Source organism: Mytilus californianus, unplaced genomic scaffold (assembly GCF_021869535.1).
Source record: "Mytilus californianus isolate M0D057914Y unplaced genomic scaffold, xbMytCali1.0.p SCAF_2, whole genome shotgun sequence".
NCBI lineage: Eukaryota > Metazoa > Mollusca > Bivalvia > Mytilida > Mytilidae > Mytilus > Mytilus californianus.
This window is the reverse complement of record NW_026262668.1, coordinates 67,335,199-67,354,216: the sequence shown is the minus strand read 5'-3', so window position 1 is coordinate 67,354,216 and position 19,018 is coordinate 67,335,199.

The window sequence follows — 19,018 nt, the reverse complement described above, 5'->3', positions numbered from 1 at the left end:
ATTCCGTTTTCTCTGATATTTTACACATTTTGTAAATTGTAACCCTTAAAAATAAAGAAGGGAACGGAAAATTTTGATGAAAAGGAAATGTAAAATAAGCATATATATTATTCGTGTTGCATTTTTTAGTGGGGGATGTTGGAGGGGGAATTTGTAATTCTAGCATCAACTTTTTTGGATTAATTCCCCCCAAATTAACAATAATCTATATATTGTAGAATATGGGTATTATATAAGAGGTGCATTATATATATAGGCAAGTTTTCTTTAAGTTTTACCTTTATACAAAGTGATATTTTTTTTAATATGAAGATCCTACATATACGATCAACGTGCTCTTCCCAGCTTAAATTTTCATCAATGTAAATTTCAAATAAAGAACATTCCCAATATGGGTTTCATTTGTGATAACACATAATTTAAATAATTGTGAAAGTTTTTATTTCGAACTAAGTTTCATATATTTTGTTTTCAGTTCATTTATTTCATACCAGGATTACACAACATTCACATCATTCTTGTGACGTAGCTTTAATTGAGGCAGTGAGGCAGGCAACTAACTGCATGACCAATTATTTTTTTTAGATAAAGATAAAGAGAGATAAAGTGTCCTACGTGTATTTCATAGAGAGTTTAGAGTTCAGATGGCTCCAAACATTTAACTTCACTTAGGTATTCCTCTTTATTAACTTAAAGACAGAGTACAATACATTTACTTAATCAAAGTACTGAAGTACTGAACATCGGATGACCGCAGGTTCTTGTGGATGGTCAAAAGCACATGTCACAGAAACAGATCACATCTCTATACCTGAAACTGAGGTTAATTTACAGAGATTTTTTTTTCTTATACAAGTTCGTGCTTGGATGATGAATAAATGACAGGAAATTCAACCTCACCGTAATAACTATTATAATGTAGTGATACAAATCAGTATACCTTAGACTATTATACTAATATAATAATAGTTCCAGAGAATACACTGGTTTGTTGTTATATATTATATTAATATTACGGTTGCATGTATATATAATTTTCATCTATTTGTATATCATACTATTCTACTATTATTATAGTGTAATGCAAGTGCATGGTGGACACTCTTCTGTAAAAAAAATCAAAGTCTTAAAGGCTGTAAAAGCAATTGCTGCCATGTTAATGTTTTGTGGAATTTTATTTTTCATCCATATATATAAGAATTAAACCTGACAGGACAGGAGTGTTGACTAGTGAGAAGCAAGACGGTTTTAACTTTATATCAATATAAGACTTTAGCAGGAAATCATTTTAAATATGTTTTATATTTTACAAGGAGACAACAAGTTTACCAGGCTAAAGTTGGGGTTAATTATACATGTGCTGAAACATATAACTGAAAAAAAAATCATTATGGATTATCCCCTGGTAGTGTTTGTAACTGGGCAATAATTTCCTTTATTGATTTAATTTTAACCATTTTCATAATTAATTTAAATTAACCATTCAGTTAAAACATTTCAACTTTCCAGACGCAAATGTTGAAAAACGGGACAGAAATAAAATATCTTACAAGACATAAACATGTAAAAAATAAATATATATTTCAGCTTACTAAAAATATTTTCATAATGTTACTTTGACATCATTTCTTAAAACTAAGTCCCAAACATAATTGCTCAGTTGACATGTGTCATCCTCATGCGATACGAGATAACTATAATTCTGATGCAATCCCGAAAAGGGGGGTCATCACAAACAAACATGACATTAAATTGTCATTATACGAACTAGAACAAACAGCTCTATGTTGCTTTGATATTTATCAATTTTCAGGAAACATGTGAAATAAATTTCAGGTCCATTTCATTATAGTGCCTAACAAGATTGTGTGAGGTAGACGAAATTGACATTAAAACGATCGTATTGTCTTTTGATGTCCAAAAATAGGCAGATCGGACATATAAGGACTTTATCTAATGACTACATAAATTTGGGATTTATTATTATTATAATATTCTAATGAAACTGAAAATTGTATTTTTTTTTTAGGATAAACAACAATTTTACCTGGCGTAGCCGTTCATAAATGTTTTTCTGCATTTATCTTCGAAAAATGGCGTATTTAATGGAATAGAACGTTAATACAGTAAACTTTCTCTTTTTTCTCCGCAATAGGCTATCAAAAATAATTTATCTAATGTGTATGTGGAAAATTATGTGAAAAGATAAATAGTGGCAATTGTTACCTTGCATACCTTAAGTTTGAAGGTAATCTAATAATAACTTAATCCAATCAAATTGCATAAGATTCAATAACAATGTCAAGTCCACATCATAATGAGTAATAGAGGTAAACTGGGTAGGTAGAAAATGACAGATATTTCAAGTTAATATTTATGCAATAACGAATTAAAATTTGTCAACCAAAAGTTTTGCTACAATTTCAAAAACATGTCGTTCTGTATGGGTATAGTTTTCGGATCTTTCATTAGCGTATTTAAGGCTATAAAAAGTTTGGGCTTCAAAAGTTCACACAATTATTGACTTTATACAGAAAATTCGTCCTTGTAAAACATTTTATAGTTCACAAATGATACGCGATTTTAAAGTAAAATTATTTCTTAAAACACTGCAAAAAATTTCATTCATATTGATAAAGTGGTATCGTCATAAAGTGCGTTGAAATGAACAGTGGTATAGCAAACATCGAATTCCCTCACAAAATGTTATCACACACTACAGTAAGGGGAGTCAGTTAAGTTTGTCCAATTTTAGATACTATACATGTAATTTTTTGACACTACGTATACAACCTGTGTGACCTGTAGTGATTTTGATTTTACGATAAATTCATGAATGAACGATAATTTTATGAATGAACATGAGCACCTGACCTCTTTCTTAAACACCTATTAAACATATAAAACCGTATTTAATAAGGAGATAATTCAGTCAAATTTTCAGTACTAAATCAGCAACTGAAATGATTCCATTTTTTGATGAAACATCGTACGAACGGAGAACGGAATCGCAGGTATAAAAATGCACTTTTTTCCCTTGTAATGACCGCGGATCTATAATTTTTATAGATCGGTTGAAATCCCAAAACTAATTTGCATAATGGAAATTTAGGCGATAGCAATACATCGGAATGACCTCAAGGTCATCCTCTGTAATAAAAATCATCAGCGTAGATCTATAGAAACATCTTCTTTAGGAACAAACAATTCAACGATTTAAACAAGTTAGAGGTTGTAACTGTGAAACTGACATGATTCATGATTATTTTATTGACACTGTATTTTGTTTATTACGTTTCGTGGACTTATTTCAAACAGAAAGTCGGCATTCCTATTGGAACAACTGTGATCTTCTCATCTCCGACATGTGCCTTTTTTCATATGAGACAGACATCATAGTTCCCGGCCACGTCCACTCTGTGTTTTGTTAGATGTATTTCTATTTGTATCCATCTGATGAGTTAAGCCTTTTTCAACTGATTTTTATAGTTCGTTCTTATGTTGTACTGCACTGTCCCAGGTTAAGCCATTTGGAACTTATATTATAAAGGAACTTCTATTTCGTGGGTGGTGTTCTCGAAGCTATCTTAGGATTAGGACGTGTTCTAAGACCATCTTATGACACGTCTTTGTCCTAAGTCGTGTTCTTAAAGCTCTCTTAACTTAGGATATATCGCATCTTTCCGTCCTAACTTTAAGACACCTAATTGGGTGTCTTAAAAGATCATCCTATCTTCATCCTAACATTAGGACACGTCTCAGACAATAAATTGTAAACATTGTAAAAATTTGTAAAATAGGTTGTGGCTACAGTGCTGTGCTTACTGAATTAATTGCCCTTCTTACTCTCCACTTGATCTAAAAGAATGTTTAATTCCGCCTCCGTAAAGTTTGGATTTCGCATTTTGCTCATTATTTTACGTGAAGATGAACATGAAATGAAACGCACCATCGGTTATTTAAATTGTGCATGATTTTAAACTTTGAACTTCGTGTTTCACGATACGATGACCCTACAAATTCAATTCTTATTTCAAAACAAATTGTCTTCCAGTTTAAATTAAAATTCTTTTTGATATTATTTTATAATTACATTTGAAATCATGCATTTAATTATATACATGTAATTATAAAATTCGTAAACAATTTTATTAATTGGTTTCGTCATTAATAAAATGTTTTATCAAAAAATTACTTTCAAATTAACGATTTAAAGTTTCGCACTTAGGATATGTTTAGGACGTCCTAACATAAGATGCGTTTGAGATAGCTTCGAGACACAACTTAAGAGTGTCCTAAGATGATCCTAAGTCCATCCTAAAATTGGTCTTAGGAAGGGTCTTAGGACGAATCTTATGATACTTTCGAGAACACCACCCCGTGACACTAAGTCCTATCTTAGGAATAAATTACGATAATGTTAGGACCTACTTACGACATGTCTCAGCATGCTCATCGAAGCTATCTTAGGACTATCTTAGCTAGGATGTCCTTACCGCTGTCCTAAGTGTTAGCGTAAAGTAAAATAGGATATCAAAAATTACAAATGTGTACAAATGTATCGAAATTCAACAGTAGTAATAATTGTAAAATTTTTAAAAAAAAGAATTATTAGTAGTATTATTTTAAAGAAAATAAATAATATTTATGCAATAATTGCACATTCAAAATGAAGCAAAAACACAAAAAATGTAACAACGTTTTACATGAGAATTGAACAAATTATTTGTAAATAGTGACAACTAATAAAATATTATTGGTAACAATCATATATTTTTGAGTGAGATAAATTCGAAAAGTCGCGGTTTTAAACTTTTCGGAGTTTAAAGGCAATCTCGTCCATCTTTCATATAAATACGGAGTACATAAATTATTTCATTAATCACAGGTGCTTGAGGGAATGGACTCCCTTTTTCTGAATCTTTTTTGATTTTGTTTTAACGTTTTTAATTATATATTCTTTTACATTTTAACCTATGTTCATTTATCAATGTCGTTTGTTTATACATGTATATGAATCCCCTTTATTATACAGAGGGGAATCATATCTATACTACTGTTATATCTTTTCAGTCAGGATTCTAAATTATCTCCCCATTACGCCAGCTAATTTTTACAATCGTTAAAATGGAAGCCATTGTAGTGATGACGCGCTGCTAATTTAGCTCTTGAAAACCGATAAATTTATCCACATAGCACCAATACGATCCTTGTATGCCAGTTGTATTTTAAAAAACAAATGTACCTACTAGCTATTCAGCATTATTTAATGTACTATCCTGCATCTAGTCAACTTAAAACCATTGTCTGGTCGGTTGTCAGGTGGAATTTTCGAAAGTTCAAAAACATTTAAAAAAATTCTAATTAAATATTTCGTGGAAGGGCAGACTAAAAATTTCAGAGGTTGAAGACTAATAACCTTATATAACTCACACAAAAAAATGAAGTTTTTTTGAAGTTATGCATTTTTAAGATCCCGTTGTAAAGTCTGTCGTCAAGTACTTCCAGTAAAAGTGTGTTATTCGAACACAACTAGTCTGTATTTTGACTCATTACAAAGGTATTTCATTTGACCCACATTTTTCATTTCTTTAGTACTGTAAATTTTTAATGTTATTAAATCAACCTGTAGCCTTACTATATAAACATAATAGAATCTGAAGGAGATAATGTATCAAATATTTTTGCTTTATACGTTTTCAAGACAGAATAGTCAACTCAAACACGCCCGAACATGAAAAGGTGCACTCAACTTTCTCTTTTCGATGAAATTATTGCCCATTTTTTGGATTTTTTTCCCAAAAACTGTCGCCGGGGCAGAGATGCAAATTAATGCTTTAAAAAGATCAATATATTATCTTTCTGTGGAATTTTTTTCGGCGGAATTTATGCATATGCACAAAAAAAGATCCACTTGTATTTTCAAGTAAAAACACGTATATAAGATGCATAAAATCCTAAATTATGCACTTTTATTAAACTTTTAAAGCCCATAGAAACAGATGTAAACAATTCAAATATACCAATTTGGCTTTTTTACCTTCTCTAACAAAGAGTTCCATTTCTTTTGTATTATATCAACTGGGTATCCGCCTGTTTTGGATAAGAGCAATACCACATTAAATATGTGAAAATAGGTAAGAATATTAAAGGATATTTACTTAATAAAAATAGAAATACTAAGTACACAAAACAAAATATTTAGAAAATGGGGGATCCATTTCCGAAGCGAATGCGTTACGGATGTGATAATCTATAATACATGCGTATGATATCAATGCCACCCCAATAGTTCAGTGGATTATTATAGTTCTTAGCGGTCTATTTCTGCTAAAATTTACCATTATTGAATATATCCTAAAGTTATTACCATCCTAAGACCATCTTAAGACATCTAAATAGGTGTACTAAACTTAGGACGATTCCTAAGTTACGACAAGTTTGATAAACCCACTTAGGAGAAAGATACGTCCCAAGATAATCCTTCGATAAACAGGCCCCAGGCCCAATTAAGACTTATAAGAGACTACGCACGTATCATATTTACATCTGAGAATAAAAACACTAATTTTTGGTTGTCATCTAAAGTATTAAAAAGAGGGCATCTTAATAAAACATGCTTCAATAAAACCATCACATATATGGCACACTCTGTTTTCTAAAACTATATTTTCATATATCCCAGTTTCAATCCTCAGTGGAACTACACCACATCTAAATTTGGCGAAAGCACTTCTGTGACTAAAAGACAAAGCTACGATGTCCTAAGTCGAAATAAAAACAACAAATATGGCCATCAGTCGGTATTTGAAGAATTTATCTTTATGTAGATTCTATGAGATAATTCCCCTGTCTTCTCCTAAATATTAATCGTCGCCACATTTGATAGCTTGCTGCATAAAATTCCTCTAAACTTATTTACTTCGCCAAGCAGAATTTAATAATAATAAAATAATTTCCTTAATTCAACAAACAAAAAGCATATATAAGTACTTTGTCTGGTTATCCGAGAACTAACCTGATGCACCTATCTAAATACATTGAGATTTGGTGGAGTACTTGAAGAACAAAAATTGCTTTTTCGTATACAAAGTAATCTGAAATGGGCACCTATCGCAGCTCTCTAAAAAGTATGTTTGACGATATCATATTATTACCCTCATTAAAAATAATTCGTGCTGCCCTTTTTTGAAGCTTAAAAATTCTATCAATATAAGCAGCATTTTTTGCACCTGGCCAAATGGAATAACAATAATCGAAATGTGGAAAACATTTTAATTTCAGTTTCAGAAAGATTTTTACTTTTTTTCTTACTGAGCTGATTCAATACAGTTCATGAAATCGAGTGGACCTAAGGACAAACATAGTTTACATAGCACGATAATAGCCTCTCGCAAAGTTTTGTAACAAACTGCTTAGTTATTAAGTTCTTGTATGAAATTTATTTATCATTGTAATAGTATAACGTAAACGTAAACGTTATTTTGCGTATTTTTTTTCATGAAAAAAGGCAATCTCCCGCCTTTACATATATACTGTAATACTATACAATTATAGCCTTTGTATGAGGTCGATACAAGGATATATTGACCTGAAAGAAGTATATTGACTGAGGACGAAGTCCGAGGTCGATATACTACTTTGGGTCGATATATCCTGTATTGACCTCATCAATAGGCTATAATTGTAATATTATTATATTTCCGACTATATTTGTATCAAAATCCTGATTTTATTTTTTTGATTTTGTTGGAATTTTATTGATATCATATTGTCTCCTATAGACAATAACAACATATAAGTTGTTATTGTTATTTCAATGTAAAAATAACCGTGCAATATGCTTTTTGCTATCCGCCGTTTTCTCTCTACCTTCGAAAATATAGTTTAACATGTGACTACCTCGGAACGAATCAAATTAGTTAAAAAATACGAATTAATAATATTTTAAAATATATTTCATTTAATTCTCTACATATTGTTATTAATTGAATAAATGTGTTAGGATGGTCTTAGGACAATCGTATTTAGGACTGTCCTAAGATAGCTTTGTTTTACATCCTAGGACATGTCTCAGACACGTCCTAAGACCATCCTAAATAATGTCCTAAGACATATCTGAGGACATATCATAGGATACTTTCATTGACATGGCCCAGGATTTATAATAATTCTATTCCATAGATTTGGAACGTTACCACATTTAAAACAAATATCAAATAAATGGTACAAAAATAGGGCTGAACTAGAATAGAATGCATAGAGAAAAAAAAACGAAAGGCTTGATTAAACTCGTAATTTCATGGATGTAGTAGCATAAACAAGTTATTATATTCCGCGCTTCGTACATGTGCTTCGGTCACACTTTTACACTCCAATAAAAAATAAGCATCCAATTCTTCAATAAATATGTTTATATGCACACAAATACCGACGAAATTATTGCAACACCAGCTGCGATTATGACAAAAGCAAAGGCGAAATGTAGATGGTCAGTTGTTGGTGATCCAGCTTCTGTACTGTAAATTATTACTCCAATTAGAATACATACAGCTGAAAATTAAAAAATAAATTTATTCTCATTTGGGTTTAACATTAATGTTTTATTACATTTACATTTTTGGGAAAAAAAATCAATTAAAATATATACTTGTTTTTAAATGAAATTTACCGCTGGCTTTATTGTTCATTACAAAACGTGAATGATAATATATTTTTTTTTATTTTCAACAATTAAAATCGTAGTTTACTCTATTAAATTTTTAACCCACGTATATATTTGCTACAATATGTATCATGATTTACTTTTTTAATCAATACTTAGTTTTTTAATTTTTTAGTTAAATATTACATGTAAAGGAGACACAAACTTGGACTTTATTATTTTTCTTTCGATATTTTTGATACATATATGATATTCAAGAAAAAAAATATTTCTTTATTCAATTCTTTGACTCAACCATATTTGGTTTTCTTTCATTTAATTTGCATTTTATATACAATTATATGTAAAAGAGAGTCGAAAAACACCAAAGGGACATTCAAACTCATAAGTCGAAAATAAACTGACAACACCATTGATAAAAAAAGACCAACAGACAAATTCAGTACTTTTAAATTATTGTAAAACTTGTTTTTATATTAAAAGTTTGTTCTCAACAAAGAGACTGTGTTACTTGGTTGCAAAGAGATAAAAATAAGCTCTATATAACAAAAACCAACATTATAAATTAACCGGTCGCTCTTTTCCGTTAATAATTTTTATTTATTTTTTTTTGGTGGGTAATGTCAGCGTTTATGTGTATATGCGTTTTTCTTTTTTTCCTATGCCAAGAAAGATAATGTACTTCAACAGTTAGAGTATTTGAACGATCTGTAAATACATTCCTGCAAAATTATCATGCTACTCACCTGCAGAAATAAGCAGGGCTATCACAATATACTTTAGAAACATCTTCGTTTTTAGGCAAAACATTTTTATCAATAGCACTACGAGAGCACCTACTAGCAGTACCAAACCAATTGTTTCCATAGCTTGAACTGCTTCTTGCCATGCTGAAATATACAGTTACATATATCTTACATGTATTTCTTGGTCATAAAAAGATAAATATTAATATGAATAGTCTATATACAGTGTAGTTGTGAATCAATACTGAAAATGAATCTAGTTTTTCATATGTTGTAAACCCGCGTAGCTCAATAGTGATCCAAAATTCAAAATTCATGCTTCATAATCTTAAATTTGATAATCGAGATTCAAAATATCATTTTTTGAAATTCGATTATGTACATTGGAAATTCAATCTATCAAGATGATAACAAGGAGGTAGACAAAAGTCTAAAGAAAAAAGTAAAATAACAAAAAGTAATACCGACCTCCAAGGAATTTCAAAACGGAAAGTCCTTTATCAAATGGCAACATCAAAAGTTCAAACACCAAACGAATGGAAAAACAACTGTCATATTCCTGACTTGGAACAAGCATTTCCTTATGTAGAAAATGGTGGACTAAACCTGGTTTTATAGCTAGCTAAACCTCATGCACTTGTATGACAGTTGCATAGAATTCCATTATATTGACAGCAATGTGTGAGCAAAACAAACAGACATGATAGGTAAAAATGTCAAAAATTGGAGTACAGCAGTTAACATTGTGTTATAATCTTCATCACTATAAAAACAAATAACTATTTCAACAAAGAAAAACAAAATGGCATATATATAGACACTCTATAGACAAAGTACATAAGCAAGAATTAAAGACCAGAAAACAAAAATGACCATAGCACAATAGCACAATGCTATAAATACCGAACCACGCCAAAAGTATATTACAAAAAATAGACTATATATAAACAGTAAAGATTAAAAATATACAAAGACAAATAAAAAGAACACTATAACACGTAATTGAGATGATAAACAACGTCAGTACCTAGTATAGACAATACAATTACCAACAGGAAAACACGAAGAAAACAACAACAATCCACTGAACACCAGAAACTTAAGATTGGACAACACAAACCACACCAAAACAGGGGTTGAACTCAAGTACAAATATTCTCTGAAAAGACATGCCATACCAGTAACACACGTTGCGTCACTCGTGTTCACTTCGAAATAAGTAATAAAGAGTCAAAGAGTTACACTATAACATATTTGTTTTTTGTTCTTGTTTAACCTTCCGACAATTAAAGCATCGGTACTGTAAATTCTTTCATTTTCAAACATTACCGAATGTTAAAATTTAAAAAGAACATTCGAGGTTTTTAAAGACAGGGAATACTAGTAGTATAGTAGATAACAATAACACAAACCTTGAAATTAGAAACACAACACTTCACAACACAGAAAACATAAACACACACTTTATGTTATAATGGTGCTCCGAAAGTTTAAGGAGTTTTCGCTCCACAAGTTGCATCCGACGTGGTGCTCTTGACATGTACAATTGCGGTGACAAATAAAGGTGTTACAAATGTTAAACGTTTGATACATATATAAGTACTGGAATTATCAGATAAAGATGATTTTGTATTTTTAAAATCAAGTTATCAGATAATTTACCTGCCAAGTTAGAACCATCTGAACATACTGTAGATCCGCCACTAATAGAGACACATGCTCTCCAAATTCCAGAATAACTTTTCGAGTTTGTAAATTTTTGAAAGTACCAATATGGCGCTGAAAAGCCGATTACGTGCAATATAAGCGCCAAAATTACAAACACTAAAGCTGCAATGTGTTTATTTGGGACGCCACAAACTGCCATTCTGTTTTTAAGAACTGTGTTTCCTTTCGAATGCTGTTTTAAGCATGCAATGGTGGCAGAACATTGTGACTAAGTGTTTTAATACAGTTATGGTTTCTATGACAAATCAACATACATACCAATAAAAACAATAAATACATTAAAATATTAATGGTATAGGACAAACCTGTAACCTCGCTATCGGTCTTGTCAAACCGGATTGATATTTATGGCTATGTTCGGTAAATGATTCCTTAACAAATGAATTGTGATTTTAATAAACTCCCAGGTATCTTAGATAAGCATTAAATATTTAATATTTGCCTCTGTTCCTGTCCCAATCGGCACTGTTGCTTATAAATTATTGTGATTTGCTCCTATCTATATATCAATCTAGTTTCCCTCTAATAGCAAATTGATATTAAATAGGTTAATACGTTATAGGTTAAGTTATTAAAAAGTTTGCCACAGTTATGATGAAAATCAAGTTAGTCTTATGATACATGTATTTAGAGTTATATTCTAGTGAATACATGTCTCATACCATATTTATTATCTATCAATTTATCATGATTAAAATCTTAAGCAGAACATTGGCGTATTGATGATTTCTTTGGTCTAAATGGATGATAAAATATTTACCCCTTACGTTGTTTGTTTTTTTCTTCTTCAATTTTTTGTTTTTTTTTTTTTTTTGCATGGGAAACGGTACGACGGACTCGCTGACGTGGTATCGGTCGACACAAGCTTTTTCTGTTAAATAGACTAAGAACCGTTCAAAAATTGCTTTTCAAAATTCAATATTAGACTTAATGGATTATCGATGTCAAGTTTGAGTTTGACGATTTATCTGGGTTTGCTAGCTGTAGTTTTGAAGTCTCTTCGTTTTAAAAGATAAAAGATGTAATTATGATAAGTGATCGTTCACTTGCTAATTTTCGTAAATTACAAAAATTTTGAGAAAATTCATGTTTTCAAACGTATGTATGTATGAATGATTATAATTTTTAATTTTGAAATTATTTTTTTGCAGGTGACCGTTCTTCAGAACAGGCGTTAAATCGACGAAAGAAATTGTACATGTGACATATTTCTTTGGTTTTTTTTAATGAGAGTCACTTTTTGGGAACTAATAAGTACCGATTATCAGGTTGTCTGAATATTGATATTGTAAAATATCAGCTGCGAGTCACAATAAAAAAGCTTTTTGTCGAGTGAGCACAGCGAACGAGTTCAAAAAGCCTTCATATTGTGTCGAGCAGGTGATATTTTACAATCTAAATATGCAGACAACCTGATAATCGATTTATCGGGCCAAATTTGCGTATTTTGGAAGTGTTTTTTTTTTTTTGTTTCACCAGCAAACCGGAAGATGACTTGATAAGTTCGGGTCAAACTTATCAACGTCGGTTCAAACATTATGACGTCGCTGATATGTCCGGGTCAAAGTTATTAAGGCTGGGTCAACATATTTGACGTTACAAAGCCGTGATATGCAATTATATTAAGAGCTGAGCAGAGTGATATAGACAGTGGGACGACCGATAACTTCTCGAACTATTGAGGTCATTGTACGGTATGACGTCATTGAATGGAAGTTGTAGTACAGCATAGCTCCTCCCCTTCAATATCTTTACGATATGTAGAACATATATTTTCAATTGCAAACACATGAAACCATGCCACAAGGAAATATTACTATTAAAGATATACAAAACATTATTATCCATTGCAAAACAGCTAGCTTCGATGGCTATTAATTAGTTTGTTCAAATTCGGTCTTTAAGCCAACTGACTGAGTTGTATGTACAATCGAATTAAAAAATTATGGAGTGACTAGAGGTTTTTCAACGCCTACATGTTAAACGAAGATATTTCTCAGCTTGGTTTAACCTCGTTTTTTTATGCGTTTGTGTTATTTTTAAAACCGGCGCAATCAAAATTCAAATGCCGCAGTCGTGCGCATGTGTGAAAAAAGAATGTCGTGTTTTTTTTTCTCTCCTTCAAAAAATAATTTACTAAAGGAATATGAAGTGTTTTCAAATGGACTTATAGTGATAAAATATGACATTTTACAAAAGGAACATTAGTTATTCTTTATGAATTCAAAAAAGGAGAAAAGAAGGTTAGAAAAAGGAAAAAATCAAGTACACAGAATGTGAGTGGTGAGAATCCAAACAAAAAGACAGTGATTAATACTCAAAAGTCCTCGTCAAACGTAAACAAAACTAAGAGTAATGTAAACAAAAACAAAACAAATGAATACTCGACCAATAATGTAAATATGGCAACTTTTAATGTTCCCGTCTACGATACCCCAGTTACACAAAATAGACAGCAATTTCAACCTTACTCATTGACGCAGCCAGTCCAGAATCCAAATTTTACTCAAAAATCTCCAAGTTCCCCGGCCGTTGGTTTTTACACCAGTACTCCACAGAATATAAACTCTGTTATGCAGCCAATGGTGAATCCTTATTTAGTGGCAAATTGTAAACTAGACGATCTTACCCAAAAAGTTAATATGATATGTGACAAATTGTCAACACTTGATGAACTTTCAAAAAAGATTTCTACATTTGACAGAACCGTCCAAAATTTAGTAAAAACTGTAGAAAAAGTGTCCAAAAGAGTTGATGATGTTGAGCAGGGTATGAATTTCATAAACGAAAAATTTGAAGATGCGAAAAAGGATGTGTCAGATGTCAAAGGTGCATGTGCGGTAATTCGAGAAGATACTGATTCTGCGAACGAAGCTATATTTCGCTTACAAAAAGATCTCGATGAATTGTATACAAGACACATTGACTTACAGACGAGATCAATGCGAGAAAATTTAATGTTTACCAGAATACCGATGCAAGATAAGTTTGAAGAGTCAGAGTCGACTGAAAAAGTTCTCGAGAAATTTATGACTGAACAATTGAAATATGTCGAATAGCTGAATACGACTGTGCCCACCGTTTTGGTAAAGAATATGTCGAACGATTCCCCGATGGATCAGTGAAATTCATGACAAAGCCAATAGTTTGCAGATTCCGAAATTTTAAAGAAAGGGAATTCGTGAGAAAAGCTGCAAGTGAATTGAGGGGAACTCACTTCGGTATCAGTGAACAATTTCCTAAAGAAGTTAACGATAAACGCAAAGAACTTTGGCCACACTTTCAAGAAGCCCGTAGACAACGGAAAAAGGCTTTTTTCAAACGAGACCGCCTATTCATCGAAGGAGTTGAATGTTGCCCATCCAAGAAAGATGACGAGAAGAGAGATGATGATGTACCTCGACGACAGTACAACGAGCAAGGTGCACGACCAAAAAAGTTCACACAAAAAGACAACGACCCCGGACGACGACAAAGGCGCAATACACCGCATTAGGATAACCGTGGAGGAATAGAACACGAAACCGTTAAATCAGACGAGTTATTTGACACTTGTGACTTTCATTCAAATTGTAATAGTTTTTCTGTAGATATAGATAAACCCTCTAGCAATTGTTTTAAACTATTATCCTTAAGTCTAGGTTAGTCTATGGAAAGGTATATACTATGAAATTTAGAGCGAGGGGCTTGCCCCGAGCTCTTAATTTCATAGTATATACCTTTCCATAGACTATCCAATTTAGCACATATTTACAACTCGGGTAATCTTTTAATTGGTCTATTGATAGTTTATTTTGGCTGACTTCTTGTATCACAGGTGTTTGTAAAACGGAGCTCATTAACGAATTTTGTAAATCTACTCACTAGTATCATTGTAAAATATGTGATTTCAAAAAGCCCTTCACTCCAGAATGAATGGATGGTAGCTGCTGGTGTAAGTATGTATACTGATATAAAGCGGTGTTTTACTATACATGTTCTTCTTACAAGGTAAGATGACAAAATAAATTGACCAAAAGCAGGCAATAATTAAATTGCAGTGGAAGCTTTACATGTTTTGAAAACATTTTTTTAATTTCACAGTAAAACTAAAGATATAATAAATTTGAAACATATAGATAGTTTGTCCCCAAAGATATAGTCTAGCAGATAGGCATTAAAAAGCAACTACAAATAGATCAGAGATTATAGGTTTTGTGTTGTTTTTTTTTTTATTAGTTCAAAGTAAAAACTAAAAGATTTATCAGAATATGTTTATAAATATATATATATATATAGGTGGCACATTATCTTCAGACATAATCACAATTTTTCAATTCATGACATCGTCCTGAACATGCATGAAATATTTGCCACTGGACATTAAGCAACCAATAATCAATAAATCAATCAATTCATGACGAAATAGATCACTTTCCTTAAGAAAGTTTAAAAAATTATCACCAAGTTGCTTTAATTTTCCTTCACAAGGTTTCATAGTACACACTTTTCTGTGTACAAAGTAATTGCATGGATGATACATTATCATAGTTTTAAGATATCGTTGTACTCTAATCAAGGTATAAAGAACCATATGTATTACCCTTTATTCAAATGATAAAATTTGCAATTGTCAAAAACATTTTTTAGATCCAAAGATTTTAATAGCAGGATATTTAAAAATCAATGTGAAAACTAATTACAAACTATTTAATTTAATTTGGAACACAGCATTTTATTTCAAAATAGCCAGTGGCAATTTTTGTTTTAAATATCTTGATTACGATACAATGAAATCTTACCCTTGTGGTCATTCATGCGTAGTTACTTAGTACACAGGAAAAGTATGTACTATGAAAATTAGAAGGCAAATATAAGCAATTTGATTGGACGAGAAGTTGTAAGTATGTGCTAAATGTTTGTGGTATAAAAAATCGATTACTATATCCTGAATTTAAATGATGTTATAAACTGTGACGAATTTATTTTTAGTTTTAAAAATAGACATAAAATTACAAGTCATAGGTCTGGCGGTATTGCTCTAGGCTACCGGAAGTGTTTGGATAAATGTATTAAGCCTTTTGATACCGAATGCAAATTTGTGTATTGGTTTTCTGTTGACAAAAAAGTTTTTGATCTTGATGAAAATGTTGTTTTCCGGGCATTGTTTACATACCCCCTGTTAATACAAATTACACATCAGAAGAAGCTTTTAACGAGATTGATATCGAATTCCAAAGATTTTCCCAAAACAGTAAATATATTGTACTACTTGGTGACTTTAATAGTCGCACAGCTAATTTGCCCGATTTTTATGTTGAAAGTTCTGCCGATGAGTTTATTGTCCAACATTTTACTGATCAATTTGATTATACTGATGTACATATACTAGATAATTTGAATATACCTAGAGTAAGAAATACTCCAGATGATGTAGTTAACGGCTTTGGTAGAAAATTATTAGACTTTTGTAAATCTAACAAAGTGTTTATACTTAATGGAAGAGTAGGTCAAGATGTTAATGCAAAACCTACAAGTAGAAACAATAGTGTTATTGATTATATTATATGTACCTCACATTTTCTACAATTTGTAAGCAATTTTGAAATTGGTGAGTTTTCCAAACTTTTTTCTGATGTGCACTCACCTTTATCATTGCAGATAGATTGTAAATCCTTGATTAAAAATAATGTAATTGAAAATAATTTTGTACAGCAAAATATGATTGGAAAATGGAATATTGAAAAAATAAATGAATACAGAAATAATATTGATACAGATAAAGTTGATTATGTTATAAGCAAGCTGAATACTTATAATGATAAAGAGAATATCTCAAAAAATGACATGAATAATTTGGTACATGAAGTTTCTGATATCTTGATTGATTCTGCAAAACTTACTTTTGGTACAAATATGTATACTAAAACTATGTTGCGTAATTCTAAGAAACAAAACAACAAACAATGGTATGATAAAGACTGAAACAAAGCAAAGAAAGAATTAAGAAAATCACAAAGACTTTATAAACACTATGGGTCAAATGTTTTTAAAGAAAGATTGCGACAGAGTGAGATATATTATAAGAAAGTGATGGATGAAAATATTAAGAAATTTAATGCAGATATGAGTGACAATATGAAAAAAATAAAAAATAAAAATCCAAAAGAATTTTGGAAATTGTTTAATAAGGGACGTCAAAGAGAAAAAAGCAATATATCTATTGGAACATTATTTGATTTTTTTAAAGATTTGAATAAGAACAAGTTTGAAGATGAATACATAATTGAAAATGATGTGAGTTCATCTTATGACGATGACACACTTAATTGTGTTATTACACGAGAAGAAATGTTAAAAGCTATTCAAAAGGCGAAGAATAATAAATCGCCTGTGGCAGATCAAATCATTAATGAATACATTGCTTCATCTCTAGACAGTATGATTGATATATATATAAAATTGTTTAATCTTATTTTTGATACGGGTATATTGCCGGAAGCGTGGCTTATTGGTAATGTGATACCAATATTTAAGAACAAGGGGTGCAAATTAGATCCAAAAAAATATAGACCGATAACTTTATTGTCGTGCTTAGGGAAAATATTTACATCTATTCTTAATGACAGGTTGGGTTTATTCGTTGATGAATTGAATATATTAAATGAAAATCAAGCCGGCTTCCGACATGGTTACTCTACTACGGATCATATTTTTTCTTTATATGCACTTTTTGAACTTCTCAGTGTTAAAAAGAAAAAGCTTTTTTGCGCTTTTGTAGATTTTGAAAAGGCCTTTGATTTTGTACACCGTAATTCTTTATTATATAAACTCCTTTTGAATAATGTAAAAGGAAAGTTTCTTAGAGTTGTTAAAAATATGTATGATGATGTTAAATCACGTATTGTACATAATAATAATTTATCTGACATGTTTGCTAGTGAAATTGGTGTTCGACAAGGGGAAAGTCTTTCTCCTTTGTTATTCTCTCTATATTTGAACGATTTGCAGCAGTATTTAGAAAATGTTAACATTAGTGGTGTACAATCTTTAACATTGGATATAGAAAATGAACTTAATATATACCTTAAACTGTTTTTATTATTATATGCCGATGATACTAGATCTATTTTACTTGCTGAATCAAGTTCAGATTTACAGTTACTTTTAAATAATTTTTCACAGTATTGTAATAATTGGAAATTAAGAATCAATGTTAGCAAAACCAAAGTGATGGTTTTTACAAGAGGAAGAATATCAAATAATTTGAAGTTTTATATTGAAAAAGAAGAAATAGAGATAGTTAAACATTATAAATGCCTTGGTGTTATTTTCTCTAGAAATGCATCTTTTTTCGAAACTAGGAAATATTTACGAGACCAAGCAACTAAAGCTATGTACAGTGTTATCAAGAAGAGCAGATTAAACCACTTATCGATTGAATGCCAACTAAATATGTTTGATAAAGCTGTTGTACCCATTCTTCTATACGGGGCTGAAATTTGGGGATACGAAAATTTTGATATACTTGAGCGAGTGCATTTGAAATTCTGTAAGCACATTTTAAAACTTAAAAACTCGACTCCAAGTTTTATGATTTATGGAGAACTTGGGAGATACCCTATTTCTTTATATGCTAAACTACGAATGATCAACTTTTGGTGTCGCCTTCTTGATAATACAAATGAAGATAAATTATCCTGTATACTTTATAAACTATTATACATTAATTGTAACAATTATGGTATTGGAAATAAATGGATGTTATTTATTAGGAAAATATTTGATGAATGTGGCATGTCAAATGTATGGCATTGCCAAGATTATTTTAACAAAAAATGGATAAAATTAAGTATTGAGCAAAAGCTAAAAGACCAATTTCGACAAGACTGGTTTGCAG